Below are 21,906 nucleotides of genomic sequence, written 5' to 3'. Positions count from 1 at the left end.
ACATAATATCCTCAAAAGATTCAGAGAATCTGGAGAAATCCCTGTGCCATCAACCTCACCTCCCCTAATACACAGGGGTGCGGCGGATAAATGATTATTTTTTCACATGTCAGAGTTGAGCGATCAGCCGAGAAGCGAGCGTTGACTCATTTGTCGGCTGATTGCTGGTCTTTTTACATGGGGCAATATATATGTCTTTTTTCACAGATAATTGGCCTATGTAGTAGGGCCTATATTCTTAGCTTTGTGATTGTTGACTTCTATCCCTTCATGGTATCCTAAAACCATTCCTATGACTTTATTGAATTAATTATTGCCACTAGACTTGTCAATAGGCATTCCATACTTTAAAGGGGTTATCCAGCGCTACAAAAACATGGCCACTTTTGCCCCGCTCTTGTCCGGTGGGGTTTTCAACTCAGTTCCATTGAAGTGAATGGAGCTTAATTGCAAACCACACCTGACCTGGAGACAAGAGTGGGGCAAAAGTGGCCATGTTTTTGTAGCGCCTAATAACCCCTTTAAATGCAAGTTTTAGGACCTATGGAATTTTTAGGGCACAACTATTGTTGCAATTACACACCAGTTAGCACTATAGATGAGCATGTGAATAGAACCATTATGGACACGCTATGACTGGCATTGTCATGGGGATACTGTGAATGTCGCTATTATTGGACACTTGCATATATTGTTATGAATGGACAGTGGATGACACAGTTTGGAAGGAATGAATCCAGTTTCATAATAGTTTTCAGTTGCTTTATTTAAAAACAAAGGGGGTATTAACTGAGACTGGTTTCACAAACATTTCATACTATTATGTGATTTGTATATAATTGGGAACTTGCTGGTGCTGTCAACTTCTATGCCCTGTAAGGTAGCAGAAATGTAATAAAAGGAAAAAATAAAGTAATAAATCATGTTCAATATTCAATAAAATAAAGTGGTAGGAATCTTGACCCTTGTTGTCTGGGAGCCCATATCACTGTTATTCTACTCTTGCTGAAACTGCATATTTATGGGAAGCAAAATAACACAGAAAACCCACTTTGAGCCCTATGGTAGAGTCTGCTACCTTGCCATGTAACATTGTAATATTTATTCAGCTCACAGATATAAAGCAATAAAAATGTCATTTTCTTATTATAATACAGTTCATCCCATTTTCTGCTCCGACAGCAACTGTGCTGCATATGTGTTGTGGCAATGAAACGAATAAACTAGTTTTCTCTGAATTATTCATCTAGAACATTTGCCTTATTATGAAATTCAGTATTAGTCATGTCATTTGCATAGCAGCCAGTTTCTATGGAAATTAATTTACTCATGGTGACTGTATTCTCACCGCTTACTCACTGCTTCATCCATTCCCCAATCAGCGACCTTAGGCATGAGCAGAATGTGGAGCATGATCCTTTTTGTTATACATATGGGACGCTAAAAAAACTAAAAAGTGAACTCAAATTTAAAGGGAAAAACAAAGATTGCTTCAAAATGAAAGGGTGAAATATGTTGAAAATGTCATCACATCCTAAAATAATCCCTGAAGACAGAAAGTTTTCTTTAGATTGCACATACTGTGGAACACAGCTCTCTGATCCAGGGTTTCTCTACTGTTTTAAAGTCTCCCTATAGTAACTATAGTATAGAACTATAGAATAGTTTATATTCTCGGAGAGAATATGATATTGTAAGTAGGAGAAGTTAGTGTGTGGAGAGTGGCAGATTGGAGACTGGTAGTGGAGAAAGAGAGAAAGAGAGAGAGAACACTCTAGGTTGCAAAGGGCTTGATGCATATCTCCCAAGTGTCCCTCTTTTGGAGGGACAGTCCCTACTTTTGACCCCCGTCCCTCTGTCCCTCTTTACCCCTTACATGTACCTCTTTTTGACCTAGGAATTAGATTTGCATTAATAATGGTGTCTGGTTTCTTACTGTACAATAGACTCAAACTTGCATATCATTTTATCATGTGGTGCAAGTTGGATCCTAAAAATTGTTATATTCAGATGAATCATGTGACATCATGGCCCCTTTCACTCATCATTTCACACATGAAAGCTCATTGATTTCTATGGCCTCATACACACTTCTGTAGGTGTTATGGATTTGTTTGGGGGACATGATCCATGCAGCAACAAAACAATTAAGCCATTGTGCTTCCATGTCACCGATATGACGGGGGGTACCTGCAAATGCGGATTGTAAGTAACACACATTTGTAATGCTGTCCGCAGTTGTGGGTCCGTTATTACAGGCAGGGTCACTGATGTGTGAATGAGACCTAAGGATGCAGCAACACATACAGGATCTGCTGCAGATATCGATGTAACTAAATGCATGCATCAGTGTGTAGCAAATCCTGTATGTGTGAAGGAATCCTTCAATTAAAAAGAAATGTCTGTAAAATTTTCCTAGCATGAACCACAAGTGTCTCTCTTTGGCTGTCCAAAAAGTTGGGAGGTATGTTAGTGGAGACCTTGGTTTGCCTAGGAGCTTCAGTCCTTATCCAGGGGGTTGTACATTTGTTTAGAGAACTAGTGACTGTGCGGATCACATCTTGTTCATATCCCAAGATGTCTAGTGGATGAGAAAGCCATGGTATCTACATGCCAAAATTGATACGTTTTGTGAGTACCTTACTACATTCGTGGACCTATTGAGCTTTAGGCCGGACAAAGTCACCAGTTTCATGCACTCCACAGCTTGGGCATTGCAGAGCATTAGGAGCACTAGAAGTCACCGGAGAACCCACTAGGAACCAACTGGTGTAAACCATCATGCCCCCCTTTGGAGAAGAAGGTTTACAGGACTGTGAGTACCAAAACTAATACAGAAACCAATAATATATTCCTGCTTAGTCATTTAAGTTACGGCAGGTTTGCCCCATCAACCTGGTGTATGCCTGCTAATGAGGGGAAAGGGGGGGTTGTGCAGGGTGGCCCCTTTTGTGTCAAAGTCGATACAGTTGCAATACTCGCAATTGAGTTAGACTTAGACACAAAAGCCTGGCTATAGCCGTATTTTGACACCCACAACTGAGGCTCCACTGACCCCTTTTTTGCATATTTAAATTTATAGGGGGGGAATGTATCAATGGAGACTCTTGAGTGAGTATTTCATTGGATTTTTTTCACTGATCTCCCAGAGCTCAGTGATTGCTGTGTTTTATTGGAGATCCTGACCAGTTGGAGGACTTTAAAGACTAGACACTGCTCTAATCATGTTGTTTGTTGACCATTGAGAGATGTCTTAAAGAAAGCAAAGATTGATGCAATATTCTTACACTCCCAAACCACTGTGCCCCATTGGCATAAAAGTAATTAAATGTTTCTCTTTCCAGTGAGAAAAATTCAAATCAGCTTACTGTAAGGCCCTATTCACACAGATCAAGAGGGGCGGAATTCCGCGGCAGAATTTTTCACCGCGGAATGCCGTCAGCCTCCGTGTCATAATGACACTCTATGGGAGGCGTGCGCGCTGCATCTCTCGGCGCTGAAGAATGAACATGTTAATTCTTTAGTGCTGAGCGATGCAGCGCAGAGATCAGTTGCTAGAGGTCTAGGAAATACCCTGTTCCCCAGAGGCTAAAACGTAACTTTTATTTTAGATTGTTAAAAATATCTTATATAATACACCCAGTGATTTAGTGCAAGTTAAAATACTTGTGATCTGACAGGATTACCCTTGTTTACAGCTGCAACGGTCCTGCAGTGGTTGATGCACGGACTCTGCTGTGATTGTGGCGTTTAGCACTTGGTGGGTTAAATGACTGTGTTCTTCACCAAGCTAGTTAGAATAAGGCTGATGCCACTGATCAAGATGTACTCAGAAAGCTCTCGCCGCTCCGAGTAGTGTCGGCTCGAGCCTCTGATACAAAGGGTATTGGCTGTGTCCCGAGCGCCGGTGGCTGTGTGTCACCAGCCTAGCCGGGCGTAGTGCAGCTGCTAGTTCAGGAGTTCAGGCTAGCCAAGACCAATAGTGGGTAGCTGAGAATGGACTGGCTATGCTTAAGCCTTTTAGTCCAAAAGCGATTTAGTATACACTCTATCACAAGCTCCTAGAGGTCCCTAAGCCCTTCAGTAATTCACTAGTAAGTTAAAATATCCATGCCTTCGCTGACATGTTTCGTCGGCATAACTCCGACTTCTTCAAAGTGATGGTGTGCGGCGCACACACCTCCCATAATATGTTATGGATTGCAATGCCACAATACCTGTACAAAACTTCATTTGTTAAGATCCACAATTGAGATGAGCAAACCTTGAATGGTTTTGTCTGAACTCAAGCTCTCAGGATTTGATTACTGGTGACTAAAGAAGTTCAATGCACAGCTCTGGGGAGTCCTGGAAAACATGGATACAGACTATGGCTATGTTCACACAACGTAAGAAACCGGCCTTTCCCTAACCCAGCGGGCTTACAGAATGGCCGGCCTTTGAAAAGATCATCCTGGCCACTACTGCATCGGGCTGCAGAGTTCTAATGTGGGCGCATCCGTGTGTGCCCGCATCAGAACTCCCCAGAGCACACTATGAAGTGAGCGACCGGAGCCGCTCGTTCCACAGTGAGCACTGACAGGGTTTTCTGCGGCCGCTATTCAATGAATAGCGGACGCAGAAAACTGACATGTCAGTTGTTTGCGGCGCCACTAGGGATCATGCCTGCAGCGTATACACATAGTATACGCTCCAGCCAGGATTGCATAGGCAGCTATGGCACTTATATTTTTGTATAAATAATGGCCGTTGTATAACGCCCGTGGTTTCACAAAAATATACGTTGTGTGAACATAGCCTATACCTGTATACATGTTTTCCAGACAGCCTTGGGCGGCATCCAACCTCTTCAGCCACCAGTAATCAAATGGCAAGAGTTCTGGTTCGGATGAACCTAAGCATGCTCAAGGTTTGATCATCTCTAATCCAGAAGAATCATAGAGCAATATGTTGGTCCAAAATGTTCTCCAGACTTTCTCTGGGCACTGATGTTGACACTCCCCTTCACACTCAAATAAGACTTTTCTTAAGGGCTAGGAAGTTCTTCTAACTTATTTTATCCCACATTTACATTATAAAAGGTTAGACTTGAATTTTCTTGTTTTTTTTGCTGTGGGTTTTTACTACACAGGATTTCCTTCAACATCAATACACTCTCTTTGGGTCATTGCTTCTGGAAGACTTGGTTGCTGTTGGCACTGTTTTATTCTGGGCACTGCAGAGTAGCATTATTATTATTATTATTATTAAAAGAACTATATACTGGACACAATTATTTTTCTGGACACTGTCAGTGGTACTAACTCTATATAGCATTATTTGTATGGTATTACTAGTATTTTCAGCAGGACTCTATGGCAATAATGATTTTTGTGTTATGGTACTTAGGGGCACTGGTTATCACAGTGGTAGGATGATTCTGGTACCAAGAGAGAAAACTAAGATGTTTGACTAGTATCGTGGAATATGAAGAAAATAATATGTTCTATAGAGCTACATTTAAAAAAGCAATATACGTGTAAGCAGGGCCGCCATCAGGAATTTCGGGGCCCCATACAACCAAAGTGTCTGGGCCCCCCACATTAATAAAAAAAAAAAAAAAATTGTGTGTTCGACCCACGCCTTGCTGGGAGGTATAATTTGGTTCAGATTAATTCTAGAGAACTGGCTCATATACCCCATTTTTCCCAGTGGCTTAAAATGTAACCTCTGTTATACAGTTATAAAATTGTAGAAACTAAATGTGAACAAGGTGCAATTTAAATGTCCCCATACAGACACTTACTTGTATAGCTGCCTCTTGTGCTCTGTATGCAGTGCATTATATTCACCCTTGCAACGTACAATTTATAGCGTGTCTACAAGCCCAGCGGGGCTCATTATGATGGAGACTAAAACTTATACAAGAGTGGGGTAGGGGTTCCCCTGTATTCAGAATGCTGTTGAGTACTAGGCAATGCCCCGTTTGGGGTTATTGAATTTTGAGGGTCTGGGGGGGGGGGGGCTGTTTGATTTGTATATGTTCACCAATATCCCCTCCCCGGTATGCTCACTAACATAGAATGTTGATAAGGCTAATATAATGAGGCTGTTCCATGTTAGTGAGCATATACAAATCACCCCCCCCCCCCCCCCCCCCCCCCCAGGCAGACTAGTTTAGCTCACCCAAGCCAGTGATAGCGAATACATGGCGGTGAGCAGGCCTGTATTTAGAGTTCATGCTGCCCTAGGCACTTTGCACGCTGAGGCGCCCGCCTCCCCCTCCCATTACTGTACATGCATGGTATATACCCTGGCACTTGGGTGCCGCTCTGCTTGATGCCCGCTGTTCTCATCAAACAGACGTGATGGAGGAAGGAAGGAGGCCGGGGACGTCTTAGTTTGGGGACTGGTTCTGTCCAGTGTTGGACTGGGGTACCTGGGGCTCACCAATATACAACCAGTGAGACACGACATGCTGACCCGCTCCTTTCCTGAATTCATCTGTATCTGTGACAAATCTCAGAACACCCTCCATTTATACAGCTCTCAGGGTATGCTGGGAGTTGTAGTCTCTGAGAGGACAACCCTTTAATAAATCACTGTGTGCAGAGTCTCCTGGTGGCTGCAATCTGTGGGTGACAACCATCAGCCCTGAAGGTCCAGCAAAACATCTGCAAAACATCTGTCTACAGCCGCAGTTATCATAGGATTGTACTACTTTACTACAACTCCCAGCATATCCTGAGGGCTGCAGACTGTCAGTACATGCTGGGAGTTGTAGTGCCTGCAGCTGTTGTAGTTGAATCCTAAGTGCATCATACACTGGAGGCTTTGTGGCATATAAGAATACATAGATCTGTGGGGGCTCAGTACAGGGAAGTGACCCCAGAACAGCACTAATAGGGGATAGAACAAAAACATCTCCCCCAATATCTTATTAGTGATGTTCTGGGGTCACTTCCCTGCACTGAGCCCCCACAGATCTATGTATTCTGATATGCCACAAAGCATCCAGTGTATGATGCACCTAGGACCCAACTACAGCAGCTGCAGGCACTACAACTCCCAGCATATCCTGAGGGCTGCAGACTGTTCTGGGAGTTGTAGTGCCTGCAGCTGTTGTAGTTGGGTCCTGGAGGCGTTGTGAGAAATCAGAATACATAGATCTGTGGGGGCTCAGTGCAGGGACGTGACCCCAGAACAGCACTAATAGGGATAGGGGGAGATGTTTTTGTTCTATCCCCTATTAGTGATGTTCTGGGGTCACTTCCCTGCACTGAGCCCCCACAGATCTTTGTATTCTTATATGCCACAAAGCCTCCAGGACCCAACCACAACAGCTGCAGGCACTACAACTCCCAGCATGTACTGACAGTCTGCAGCCCTCAGGATATGCTGGGAGTTGTAGTGCCTGCAGCTCTTGTAGTTGGGTCCTAGTTTAAAAGTTTGGGTTAGTGTACTGTAGTGACCGCAGGGCTGTGTCAGTACACTACCGCAAACAATACACTGACCCATTGAGACCCCAATGGTACACAGGCTCTGCACACTATAGAAGTGATTACAGTGCAGTTACTAATGACTCACAGGTGACGTCTTCTCGAATTGCTGTCGCTAACTTTTTGCTTTCTTCTCCATCTGGCGCAGCATCATGAAGACTTCTCTGACCATAACTCGTCTGCAGGCGGGCAGCTGGGGGTGACTGGGGCAGGAGGGCAGCTGGGGAAGGAAGGCAGCTGGGGGTGACTGGGGAAGGGAGGCAGCTGGGGGGAGACTGAGGAAGGGAGGCAGCTGGGGTGACTGGGGAAGGGAGGCAGCTGGGGGTGACTGGGGAAAGGAGGCAGCTGGGGGTGACTGGGGAAGGGAGGCAGCTGGGGTGACTGGGGAAGGGAGGCAGCTGGGGGGGGGACTGGGGAAGGGAGGCAGCTGGGGGGGGGACTGGGGAAGGGAGGCAGCTGGGGGGGGGACTGAGGAAGGGAGGCAGCTGGGGGGGGGACTGAGGAAGGGAGGCAGCTGGGGGGGGGACTGAGGAAGGGAGGCAGCTGGGGGGGGACTGGGGAAGGGAGGCAGCTGGGGGGGGGACTGAGGAAGGGAGGCAGCTGGGGGGGGGGACTGAGGAAGGGAGGCAGCTGGGGGGGGGACTGAGGAAGGGAGGCAGCTGGGGGGGGGGACTGAGGAAGGGAGGCAGCTGGGGTGACTGGGGAAGGGAGGCAGCTGGGGGTGACTGGGGAAGGGAGGCAGCTGGGGGAGCCAGGGAGAGCAGCTGGGGGAAAGGGAGAGCAGCTGGGGGGCAGGGGAGCAGCAGGGAGGGGCAGCTAGGGTGGCAGGGGAGAAGCTGGGGTTCAGGGGGAGAGGTTGGGGTTCAGGGGGAGCGGTAGGGAGGCAGTGGAGAAGCTGGGATTCAGGGGGAGAGGCTGGGGGCAGGGGGAGAGGCTGGGGGTCAGAGGGAGAAGCTAGGGGGAGGGGGGAGGGGCTGGGAGGCAGGGGAGCAGCTGAGAATGCAGGGGGGAGAGGCTGGGGGCAGGGGGGAGAGGCTGGGGGGGCAGGGGGAGAGGCTGGGGGCAGGGGAGAGGCTGAGGGTTAGGGGAAGAGGCTGGGGGGTCAGGGGAGAGGCTGGGGGTCAGGGGAGAGGCTGGGGGGTCAGGGGAGAGGCTGGGGGGTCAGGGGAGAGGCTGAGAATGCAGGGGGAGAGGCTGGCGTCAGGGGAGACGCTGGGGGGCAGGGGAGAGGCTGAGGGTTAGGTGGAGAGGTTGGGGGGGGCAGGGGAGACGCTGGGGTCAGGGGAGATGCTGGGGGGCAGGGGAGAGGCTGAGGGTTAGGTGGAGAGGTTGGGGGGCAGGGGAGAGGCTGAGGGTTAGGGGGAGAGGCTGGGGGGCAGGGGAGAGGCTGGGGGTTAGGGGGAGAGGCTGAGGGTTAGGGGGAGAGGCTGGGGGGGCAGGGGAGAGGCTGGGGGCAGGGGAGAGGCTGGGGGGCAAGGTAGAGGCTGGGGGGTCAGGGGAGAGGCTGAGAATGCAGGGGGGAGAGGCTGGGGGGGGCAGGGGAGAGGCTGGGGGGCAGGGGAGAGGCTGAGGTCAGGGGAGACGCTGGGGGGCAGGGGAGAGGCTGAGGGCTAGGGGGAGAGGCTGGGGGGGCAGGGGAGAGGCTGGGGGGCAGGGGAGAGGCTGAGAATGCAGGGAGGAGAGGCTGGGGGGCAGGGGGAGAGGCTGAGGGTTAGGTGGAGAGGCTGAGGGATCAGGGGAGATGCTGGGGGTCAGGGGAGAGTCTGGGGGGGCAGGGGGAGAGGCTGGGGGGGCAGGGGGAGAGTCTGGGGGACAGGGGGAGAGTCTGGGGGACAGGGGGAGAGTCTGGGGTCAGGGGAGATGCTGGGGGGCAGGGGAGAGGCTGAGGGTTAGGTGGAGAGGCTGTGGGGTAGGGGAGAGGCTGAGGGTTAGGGGGAGAGGCTTAGGGTTAGGGGAGAGGCTGGGGGGGCAGGGGAGAGGCTGGGGGTTAGGGGGAGATGCTGGGGGTTAGGGGGAGAGGCTGGGGGTTAGGGGGAGAGGCTGGGGGGGGCAGGGGAGAGGCTGAGGGTTAGGGGAGAGGCTGAGGGTTAGGGGAGAGGCTGGGGGGTCAGGGGAGAGGCTGAGAATGCAGGGGGGAGAGGCTGAGGGGTCAGGGGAGACGCTGGGGTCAGGGGAGACGCTGGGGGGCAGGGGAGAGGCTGAGGGTTAGGGGGAGAGGCTGAGGGTTAGGGGGAGAGGCTGAGGGTTAGGGTGAGAGGCTGGGGACCGGGGGAGAGGCTGGGGGGCAGGGGGAGAGGCTGGGGGGCAGGGGGAGAGGCTGGGGGGGGCAGGGGGAGAGGCTGAGGGTTAGGTGGAGAGGCTGAGGGGTCAGGGGAGATGCTGGGGGGTCAGGGGAGACGCTGGGGGGGCAGAGGAGAGGCTGGGGGGGCAGGGGAGACGCTGGGGGGGCAGGGGAGACGCTGGGGGGGCAGGGGGAGAGGCTGGGGGGGGGCAGGGGGAGAGGCTGGGGGGCAGGGGAGAGGCTGAGGGTTAGGGGGAGAGGCAGGGGAGAGGCTGGGGGGGCAGGGGAGAGGCTGGAGGGGGCAGGGGAGAGGCTGGGGGGGGGGGCAGGGGAGAGGCTGAGGGTTAGGTGGAGAGGCTGAGGGATCAGGGGAGACGCTGGGGGGCAGGGGAGAGGCTGGGGGGGCAGGGGAGAGGCTGGGGGGGGCAGGGGAGAGGCTGGGGGGGGCTGGGGGGGGGGCAGGGGAGAGGCTGAGGTCAGGGGAGACGCGGGGGGGCAGGGGAGAGGCTGGGGGGCTGGGGGAGAGGCTGCCCCCCAGCAGGGGAGCAGCTGAGGATGCAGGGGGGCCGGGGGCGGGCAGAGGGGAGAGGCTGGGGGTGACGGGGCGGGCGGCCGGGAGAAGGATGGGCAGGCAGGCTGGTTCCCTCCCCCCATGCAGCGCCGGGGTCCGGGGCAGGTGTTGAGCTTCCGACACACACAGTGTGACAGAGGCCGGAAGCTCACAGCTGCAGCCCCGCGTTTCCGGATCTTCTCTCCTGCTCGGCTATGACGTCACATCACGTGAGCGCCGCCGAGCAGGAGACAAGATCCGGGACCGCGGGGCTGCAGCTGGGAGCTTCCGGCCTCTGTCATTGTGTGTGCCGGAAGCTCAACACCTGCCCCGGACCCCGACGCTGCATGGGGGGAGGGAACCAGCCTTTCTGCCCATCCTTCTCCCGGCCGCTCCGTCACCCCCCCCTCCCGGCGCGGACTAGGCACCCGTGGGCCGGTGCTCCCCCCCCATCAAAAACAGGTGGCAAGGGGGGCCGTGCGGGCCCCCCTAGCGTAGATACTGTAAGTAAGGACAATATGTAATAAATTTGTTTGTGTGTGTCTCTGTATGTAGCAGGGTTGTTTGTGTATGGTAATGTGACAGAGGTGTGTGATACAGTAGCACTATGTAAGGATATATATACATTATATATATATATATATATATATATATATATATATATATATTATATATATATAGAGAGAGAGACACTCAGTCATAGACACTGCTTGAAAAAGACCTTATTGTTAGGTCGAAACGTTGCGGGTTTGGGCAAATAAACCACTTATTTTTCTTCACTATATTTTCAAGTGCCACGGCTTTTTCTATTTGTATGTATATATATATATATATATATATATATATATATATATATATATATAGAGAGAGAGAGAGAGAGAGAGAGAGAGAGAGAGACAAAAAAAAAACAGAAGGTGCGGCAGCAACCCACAGGTGCAAGGGCTTACTGTATATACTCCTCCCAGCGTACGCACGGTAAACACCTGCTCTGTAGATATTAAAAAATGAGGATCTTAGTAAATTATTTGATCAAATAGAGTGTACCATGTCGCCAACGTTAAGGAGTCCTCGAGACATGGTCCCTAGAGTAGGGACATGGTCCCTACCTCTACATTTTCACACTAGCAATGGCCTCTCCTGGGCTGAATAAGCCTACAACTGGGCAGATAGGAGCCAAATGATCTCTTTTATAGCACCCCTGGGACATGGGTGGAGTGCAGGCCAACAGGAGGCAGCCACACACCGCACATTCAACAGAAAAAAAGGAAAAATTGGCCGCACATCTATGACTCTATTCACACTGACTCTATTCATTCCTTTTTTCAGTTTTTTTTTATTTATTTAAAATCTTTTTCCTTTTTATTGTTTCAAAAAAAAAAAAAAAAAACTAAAATCACATCAGAAACAAGAAACATTAAATATCTTTTACATCCTCTGTTTGGTCAAATAGTTTGCTAAGATCCTCATTTTTTAATATCTACAGAGCAGGTGTTTACCGTGTGTACACTGGGAGGAGTATATACGGTAAGCCCCTGCACCTGTGGGTTGCTGCTGCACCTTCTGTTTTTTTTTTTGTCTGTACTTAAGCCACGAGCAGCGTGCAACCTGCAGTGTGAATAGAGTCATAGATGTGCGGCCAATTTTTCCTTTTTTCGAGAGAGAGAGAGAGAGAGAGAGAGAGAAATTTGTTTGTACATCTTATGGTCATAATGACTATATGTAAATCTGTATAGATAAATATTAGAAAAAGCCAGCACCATTGTCGATGTTTTTTCCTGGTAAAGGGCATTGCCAATTTCTAATTTCTCATACCATTCACAGATGTCTATACTGGTTGGTCTCATGAAGTAGTACCTTCACCTTTGTCCTGAAGATAGAGGCCTCAACCTCTGTTGAACCAATTCAAAATCAATTGGATACTAACAGTCTCTCATCACCAAGAGTAATTCCAATGGATTTAATTGGAATCAATGTTTTTCTTTATGCATGAATAAGAGATTTGGAGGTAGAAAAATCCATTTAGTATAGATTCTGGATAATCCAGTACTGGTATAATTGACTTTTACTGTACATTTGGTTTTATGTGTTTTGTATGTTAGGTTTTATGCGACGTACAGTATGATGGGGGAGAGGGTTACTTATAGCTACTTACTACATTTATTTCTCAATTTAAGTGCATTGTGTGGTTATATCAAGCCTGTGTCTTGGGATAAATGCATCTTCATTCACAGTGAAGTGTGCCAGTTATTTCAGTAATGAGATGCTGCTAGAAGAGTATAAATCTTATAAAGAGTATAAAATCTTACCCAGCCCTTTTAGATTGACGTTAATCGTCTGTAGCTCTACAAAAACATGTTGTAAGATCAGCTAGGCTGAAGTTTTTGTATTAATGTAATAAATAAATTAGGATTGTTTCCTAGTCTGCTTTTTTTATTTTAATAACTTTAGGTTCCAAAACAATTTTAATAATGTAGGAATTTGAGAAACAGTCTGTGATAAATGATGAATGCCCACAAAGCAAAGAGAGTAGCACTCTTTATATATTCTGTTATTTATGTAACCCTCCCTGGTGAAAACTCAGCAAAGCAACTGCATTAGGTTTATTAAAGGAAAATCCCCATTGAGACAATGTGATTGAAAAAAAAGTACTTACTTTGTGAGCTTTCTATTCCTTGACATCTGCAGTCAGGAATTACTGGTACACAGCAACACCAAACAATATAGTGTATAAATGTATTATGCCAAGGTTTGGTAATTAGGGTTATATGGATGCATGGAAGGAATACCAAGGAGGTTAGAAGACTTAACTTAATTAAAATGTCTAGAAAAGAAATGGTACAAACAAACATTGAAACAAAAATAATTGTATTTTCTTAACCTTCAGATGACATTATTTCATTCTACTTACTCTTCCACATAGGTGGTAAGTACAGTGATGTTTTATGTTTCTTCCATCCTCCACTGCCATGCCTTTAGGCACTGGAAGCTGACATGCATTTTATTCCCAATAGAAGGTTAACAAAGCTTTTCAAATAATACAGAGCTATACAATGCAATGTATAAAAAGAATAAAAAAACTATCTCTCTAACTATCTCTCTAACTTTCTATCTATCTATTTATCCCATCTATCCCTTTTTACATATAGATTCGTAGACCCCATAGTTTTTCGACGAAATGGCATCCACAGTCTCCCAAATTTTTTTTTTTTTTTTTTACCTTCCAGTACATATTAAAATCACAGATATAGATGAGAATTTAAGCTTTAGGAAACATGCCTTGTACAAATGAAAGGAAATTATTTTAATTAATGGCAAATGTTTTACGTACTCCGCATACCGAAAACAAATACTGGGAAAAATACTAAGCTCTCTGCAGTTAAAAGAAAATGCTTACAGATCTCTTTTGAAAAAAAGCCTGGTCCCAGCAAGAGACTTTCTAGCTTAAACAATTACAATGATTATAAAGCTTCTTTAACCCCTTCTTGTCAGCCATATGGCTATACAGTATACGTTTCAGTAGAAACATGTGTAAACATTCCTGGTGTTAAGGGGTGTTAAGGTGTGCGGGGCTGCTTCAGTGTGATTAGCCCCACACACATTACTGTGCCAGGAGCTGGGAAAATGTCAGGCAGCCAGGATTATGCAGCTGCTTGCTGTTACCCCTAACCCCCTGATCTATAGAAATTTTAGCATTTAAGTAGTACCTGTCACTGACTGATTGGGATCCCCACAACATGACTGTGGGGTTATCAATCACTTTCCTTGACAGGTGGAGGAGTAATGGTGCGTTTACACGTACCGATTATCGTACGAATTTGCGCGATAACGATCGAATTTGAACGATAATCGTACGTGTAAACGCAGCGAACGATCATACGACGAATGATACATCGCGCATTTTGATCTTTCAACATGTTATCAAATCGTCGTTCGACGTTCGCAAAAAATTCGCAAATCGTTTTGTGTGAACAGTCGTTTGCCGATTTAACCAATGTGTGAGATAGGCTTAAGCGTTCGCAAAACGATCGCACAACGAATTTTCCGTACGATATATCGTACCGTCTAAACGCTGCTTAATACTACCTCCATTCTGTCAGATAAATGATCTTATCATAAGGTCTGCCTCAGGCAGACTCTATGGTAAGGTCACCAATAACACTGATCAATGCTATGCAGTCTAATAATTGCTAATATAAGTCTCATAGGGTATAAAAAGTATTTTAAAAAAAAGAAAAACTTAAAAAAAAAACATAGTTACTATAGTTAATACGATTGAAAAAAGACACATGTCTATCAAGTTCAACCAAGGAACATAAAAAACTTCCCTTAATAAATGTTTAAATCAGCCCCTCTCCCATTATACAAATAAAAATATGTAAAATATAGACATATTTGGTACCATAGCATGTGATTTATAAAAATATAACAATACAGTTAAAACGAAAAGACTTAAAAAAAAAAACCCCACCAGGTTTCCTGATTTTTTTTAATTATATATCAGGAAAAATGAATCGAAAGCAATAAAAAAATATGTCTTAATGTTACAGCTTTTAGAAGGCAAGGAGACCAGTGCTTCAATATGACCTGGACAGCCATGCATCAATAATGACATTTAGTTATACATTTTCCTGACATTCTCTGTGCCAGATTTACTAAGGCTCTTAGAAAATCAGGGTAAGCTGAGACAAGTACAAAAATCTATGCCTGATCCGTATCAGGTGTAGATTTTCATCATGATTTTCATCTGCTGGGAGTTGTAAATTGTGATGAATCAGGCACAAGAGGAGGTCACGCTCTTCCTCACCTTTCCATGCCCCTTGTCCTTCCTTTCAGCAAATGGGGCTTACGTCTGGTAAATACTTAAAATTAAACACGGATTTTTGCAAAATCTGGTTGCTTCGTGGGAAAATCTGTGGTTATTTTCAAGTATTCGCCAAGTGTAGCACTTGACCAATGTGTAGCAAAAAATGTTGGTTATTCCCAGTCAACAATGGTATAAGTATTACCATGTTTTCTGCACTTTTCTCTGATATTCACATTATATTGGTTGTTCTATATTTATTATATCTTATGAATCAAGTATATCTATCTTACCCTTGAAGAAGCTGCGCCTGCAACAAAATGTTTGTTGAGGAATGGGGCTTCTAATTCACTCATTTCTATTTGCTGCGACTATGGCTTCAATTGCTTCTCTTTTAACCTGCTAAGATGGTTCAGCTTATGCTTCTGCAGATGGTGCTTTCTTGCACAAGTGGAAACATTTTGCTATACATTAACCACTTGTGTGTTCCCATGTGTGGCATCACTGCACCTGTACAGGTGTTTGTGTTGTTCCTTTTTATAATCCATATGTGCGCTGGTTTACCCCTTGTTTTTCTCTGCTGTGAGCCAAAGGCCTTGGTTTTATTGCATGGCCACCACCATACATCTTTTTTGGCTGTTTGATGGCTTATTTATAGTGGGGAGACTTAGTTGGTATTTAATAATGCATTTTGTCTACATATTATAAATAGTGATGAGCGAACTTCGTCCATCCGTCCTCCAACCACTTGACATTTGACTCCCAGCATCTGGAGAGGTTGGATGACGCCCTAGGGAGTCCAAAAAAACATGGACACAGCCTATGACTTTTGCATTGGGGGAAAGTCTACTTTAAAGGGAATGTGTAGGAAGGAAAAAATAACCCTGCTTGTCTATATCAACAGTATGTACATCAAAATACTGATGTCCAACACAAGATCTGTTAAATAACAAGTAGTGCATTTGTTACGAACAAATCTGACATGTTCATGAAAATTATCCAGAAATTGAGGCCAACAGCGCAATTGTGATCACAGTGTTTATCTCCAGTAATTCCAGGCACCTGGATTTTTACTACAGATGAAGAAGGTTATTTATATAATCTTTCCACAGAAAATAAAACCATATCATGCAGTTTATAAATGGCAGAAGCTGTTTTATTGTATAATAACGGGCACGATTGTACAAAAATACAGCCACTATTTCGTCTAAAAATGATGGCTGTCCTAATAGGAAGACGTAAAATGAACAAACATACACGTAGTGGGAACCTGTGAGGCGGTACACATAGTGATATGATTCCATACTCCAGAGCTGGGTATTATGGAGGTTAAAGGGGTAGTGTGGCGCACCCCCTCCAAAAAAAACAGACATACACAGAAAAAATTCTTACCATTCCACCGGTGATGATCGCCGTTCGAATTTCCCGCTGGGCCACGTCCCCGCCATCTTCAACCGCCGTCCTTACTTCCAGGTCCGGGTCCAGTGAATGGAAGAGAAAAGGCTGCTGGTGCGTATGTGCACCGGCAGCCTTTTCATTGGCTGGAGCGCATCACATGGCTTCCAGCAAGCTCAGCCAATCAGGGCTGAGCAAGCTGGAAGCCGTGTGATGCTCTCCAGCCAATGAAAAGGCTTCTGGTGCACATGTAGACTGGGGGGGGGTGTCGGGGGGGAAGGGGGGAACAGGGCCAGACAGCTTACACACATTACAAAGTTATATAACTTTGTGATGTGTGTTAATTAAGCAGAAAAAAGGAAACGCCACACTACCCCTTTAACACCTTTTTACATTTTTCAATGTAAAATTAACCCCTAAATGACCAAATGTGGTTAATGCATGGATGTCAGGGTCACACTGAAGCAGTGCTCTCCTCCTCACCTTCTAAGAGCCATAACGCTGTTATTCACCTCCGGGGCAGTTTGGGGGCTCAGTTTTTGCGCCAGTTTTTAGTCTTTATTTGTATCATATCTGACTGAATTTTTTCATAAATTTTACTGCGAAACAAAAAAAAAATTAAATGTGTGGTGAAATTGAAAAAAACAAAACAAAAACGCATTTTGTTTATTTGGGGGGTATGAGTTTTTGCGCCGTTTGCCCTGGGGTAAAACTGACTTGTTATTTATGTTCCTCAAGTCGTTACGATTTCTTTATCTGATGGCTTGTAAAAATTCAAACCATTGTTAACAAATATATGGTGATTGATTGCGTATATGCAACTTTTTGATCGCTTTTTAATCCAATTCTTCTGGATTTGATGCGACCAAAAAATGCGCAAATTTGGACTGGGGATTTTTTTCCGCTTGCGCCTTTTACCGTGCAGGATCAGGAATGTGATAAATTAACAGTTTGAGCGATTACGCACGCGGCGATACCAAACATGTTTGTTTATTTTTTTATTTTTATTTATAACATGGGAAAAGGGGGGGGGGGTGATTCAAACTTTTATTAGGGGAGGTTTTTTTTTTTATACTAATATTAACTTTTTTTTTTTTTACTTTTACACGTATATTAGAAGCCCCCCTAGGGGACTTCTTGTATATGCACTCTGATCTCTCATTGATCTATGCTGTATATAGTAATACAGCATAGATCGATGAGATAGGCACTTGATTGCTTCCGGCTGCTGCAGCCGGAAAAAAACAAGTGCTGAGCCGGGATCAGCTCCATTACGGTGCAGACCCCGGCAGGCAGCAGATAGGGAGATCGCTCCTCCAGGACAATGTCCCGGGGGAGGGGGCGATCCCCGCCACTAGACCACCAGGGATCGGACTGCATAAGTAATCAGATGCAGCTGTCGGGACCGCGGCGGTTCAGAGCAGGGTCACTGCGCAGCCCCCCGTCTGAACTCCCCGAGGCAGCCACAGGGCGTAAATATATGCCCTGTGTTGTTAAAGTGACACTGGCACCCCCTTTTGTGCATTCTGACATCTCTACACAGGTGTAATGGGTAAATTTAGCAGTTTTCACACTTTATTTTATATCATACGTCATGGTGCTTGTTCAAGTAAAAAGAAGTCATCTTTTATCAACTGCAGATTGTGTTAAGTGGGCGGGGCCTCACGGCATTAGCACCACTTAACCCCACCCACAATGCCACCATTGGCCCCGCCCCCTTGGCCGCCATAGGTGGGCCTACCTAGAGGTGGTGGGGCCTAGACCTTTAGGCCAGCCTGTTCCAATGGCTGGTGAGGGGGCGGGGCTAAGTGGCGCTAATGCCACGAGGCCCCGCCCACTTAACATAATCTGCAGTTGATAAAAGATGACTTTTTACTTGAACAAGCACCATGTAGTATGATATAAAATAAGGTATGAAAACCGCTAAATTTACCCTTTACATCTGTGTAGAGATGTCGGAATGCACAAAAGGGGGTGACAGTGTCACTTTAAGGGGTTAAGTATGTTAAAGGACAAAATAAGGTTCACGAGGGAGGTGTTTTCAGAAAAAAAATGAACTCAAGAACAAGAGGACACAGTGAGAGGTTAGTTGGGGGAAAGATCAGAAGCAACATGAGAAAATATTATTTTACTGAAAGAGTAGTAGATACTTGGAACATACTTCCAGCAGATGTGGTTAGCAAGTCTTCAATAACAGAATTTAAACCTGCCTGGGATAAACATATATCTATCCTAAGATAATAAGAGGGGAAATACCAATAGGGCAGACTAGATGGACCAAGTGGTCTTTTTCTGCCCACAATCTTCTATGTTTCTATCCTAGATTGAACTTTCTCTGCAAGATGTCTCAACCCAGCAAGTGACTGTAATTGTGACAAACAAATGTTAGTCGCACCTTTCTTAAGAAGGTGGACGTTCTGGGGTGTTTCAGCACAAGCATCTCCTCGGCCTGCTGTTCTTGTAACCCATGCAATTTTATAATATTTTGTATAATAGCTACAACTCTTGCTTGACATGTCTTTTCATTGTGCATAGCTGGAACACTAGTTAACCTAGCACGATCCTTAAATAATTTCCAGATTGTTATCTCCATAACATTTTTCTGAGCTGTATTGAAGAGGTTAAGTGTCTTAAAGAAGGGTTGTATGAGCGGGGATCACCGACCTGTCTTCTCTTTATAAGCCCAGGAAATAGAAATAATAAAAGCAGTAAAATATGTTGCAAGTTGAGTGACCCCATTAGTCTTTGGCAATTTTATTATTCTTAAGCTTATTTCATATAGAGAAAATACATTGTATCCACTAGTAATAAATCCCCTCTATTTAACTGTCCATGAGTTTTATTCCAAGGACAATGTTTTAATCAGTGAATCATTACACTTTTTGGAATCGGATAGGAATGCTGAAGAGCAGATGAAAAGAAACCTGACAGCACTTGGCATGGGATTCATATTTTGTAAAATATTAGCACATGGTTCAGTAAATTCAATTCAAATTCAATATAAATTGGAAGACATAATACTATTTTCTACAGTAGGTTTGCCAAATGACACCCAGAGGATTTTAGTTATATTGAAGAAATGGATATGTTTTGAAATGTAAACGGTAATAAAGCTGAGTACAGTGGGATGAAGATATATACAAATGTAGTAGGAATGAGGAAAACAACATGTTATGTTAGACTTGTGCTGCAGATTTTAACAATCTATGAAGTTGGGAGGATTCTGGACAATTTGCAGATGAAATACATATGTAATAAAAAGCTGTTCCAAACTTGCAAGTTATTCCTTATCAATAGGATAGGGAAAAACTAGCTGATCAATGGGAGTGTGACCGCTATGACCCCAACCAATCAAGGAAATAGAGGACAACTGTCCCCTAAATAAATTGGCTTCAAAATTACTTAAAGTAAATCTTTTAGCTACAATTCACATTCTTAACTGCTGACTTTGTTAGATTAGTTGTTAGGCAAGGAGACACATGGTACCTTTCATATATCCATCTATGCTTCCACAACACAAAAAAATGCTTTTATTTTCTGTGCAAAGTGTCAAAGAGGCTTTCCCAAGCCCCTGAATTTTTGCAAGCTGGAATGCATCCTTAACCCCAGCCCTGTTTCTTTTTGAAATACAGCTTGAAGTTAAGTTCCAAGCATGAATGGGAGGGGAGTAAGGATTCAATCCAGTTTTCAGAAATTCAAGAGCTTGGTAAAGCCTCTTTGAAGCTTTGCACAGGATAATAAACAGCATTTTTCCATGTCATGGAAGTGCAGACAGATTATATGAAAGGTACCAAGTGTCTCCTCACCCTAACAGCTATATAATAGTGTCAACAGTTTTGAATGTAAATGCAGCTGACAGATTCCCTTTAATTATCTCTTTTGCTTTATGTAACTGGCCATTCATTCAATTCTAACTCCATACTTGCCTACTAACAGATATTCCCCATGGCTTTCTGTGGCTCCGATAATTCTAAAATCTCTGGTCCTACAGTAAGTCCTGGCGGCATGTGAGTACTGAAAGCCATAGTCAGGACCCATGAAAGGCGACAAGTTCTGCTGTCTGGTTACCAGTTAAATGTCACTATACATGGCAGCTCCTATGCTCTCTCTAATAACCTAATGCAGGCACCATGAACAATCCCTATATTCCACTTATGATGCTCATTTTAGGAGCTGCTGAACGTTTGTTGGGGGAGGGAGGGGTTCAATCAGAGATTTTATATTCTTGGATGATGACTTTTTTAGGAAAATGTCTGAGGCTATGAAAAGTATGAGGCTGTGTTTGCACACTGTCCTTTTTTGGCTGTATGATGGCTGTCTTTTAGCATAGCTGTAATTTTATGTCTTTATTTCATAGTGTTGAATGCTATTTTTAAAATCAACAAAAAACACTTAATACCCCAGTGGCGGCCAGGGGTTAAAAATGCAATATACTTTTACTCCTAGAGGGAGGGTCGAGGGTTGAGTATTTTAATCAATGTGCAACAGAGGAAGAGGTTGGCGCTGTGTCATGATGACAGCCACAGCATACAGGTGCAATGTGTTTGCAGCCATTGGTGGAATCATATGTCTGTATTAAGGTAGGAATTAGAGACACTTTCATGGCTAAGTACCATCTCTTTCACACTCTATTGGACAGGTGAACATTTGTTTGAGGTGGAACTGAGGACTTCCTGATTAGATCAGACCTTCCTGATTAGATCAGATTCTTCCTGAGGATGATACGGACGTAGCGAAACATGTCGAAGGGGCTATAGGCAGATTTTAAATAGCAACAACACAGTGCTCCACCATATTCAGTGACATAGACCTGTTTGGTCCTGCTGCATATGGTTTATACAGTAGCAGTTCAACTGTTGTGTTTTTATCATTTTCTTTCTACCCCTTGATACACAGATTTTATCTGTATGTAAGATTAAAAGTTACATTTTAGTTGGGTCCCATTTTAGGGAGCATTTGTCCACAGGCGTTTAGCCTAAGAGATTGGGTATATATTATTTATAATCACAACCATCATTGTGAAATAACAGCCGTTATTTGGCCTCAAAATGACCATTGAATGGCAAAAAAACGTGATGTGTGAACATAGCCTCAAAATGAGATGCTGATTGGAGTTAATTCTTCTTCATGTAATGCTAGCTTCAGTGACACCTTTACTGATAACTGAAGACTCTGCAGAAATTTTTGCCTGGGAACTGTGAAAAAAATCTACCATGAAAGAAGAGCATCTCTGGGCAATGGATACATTTTGATAGTTTAGTAAATCTGGTTTGATTTAGAATGGAAAAGATGGTCAATAAAACATGTCTACAGAAAGTACATTTTATATGAACTTGGCACATTCAATAAAACTCTAAAACCACACAAAAAATAACTTTTACTGCTAACAGTTCTGTTTTTT

At 45.0% G+C, this 21,906-nt stretch overlaps 1 long non-coding RNA gene across 2 annotated transcripts in view; it reads left to right on the top strand.

Annotated features, from left to right (window-relative positions):
- The window catches only part of LOC138797524 (uncharacterized), a 73,165-nt gene that overhangs the window by 29,368 nt on the left and 21,891 nt on the right, over positions 1-21,906 (top strand). The window lies entirely within an intron of this gene.

This window comes from Dendropsophus ebraccatus, chromosome 7 (assembly GCF_027789765.1).
Source record: "Dendropsophus ebraccatus isolate aDenEbr1 chromosome 7, aDenEbr1.pat, whole genome shotgun sequence".
NCBI lineage: Eukaryota > Metazoa > Chordata > Amphibia > Anura > Hylidae > Dendropsophus > Dendropsophus ebraccatus.
This window is presented reverse-complemented; position numbering and strand designations above follow the sequence as displayed.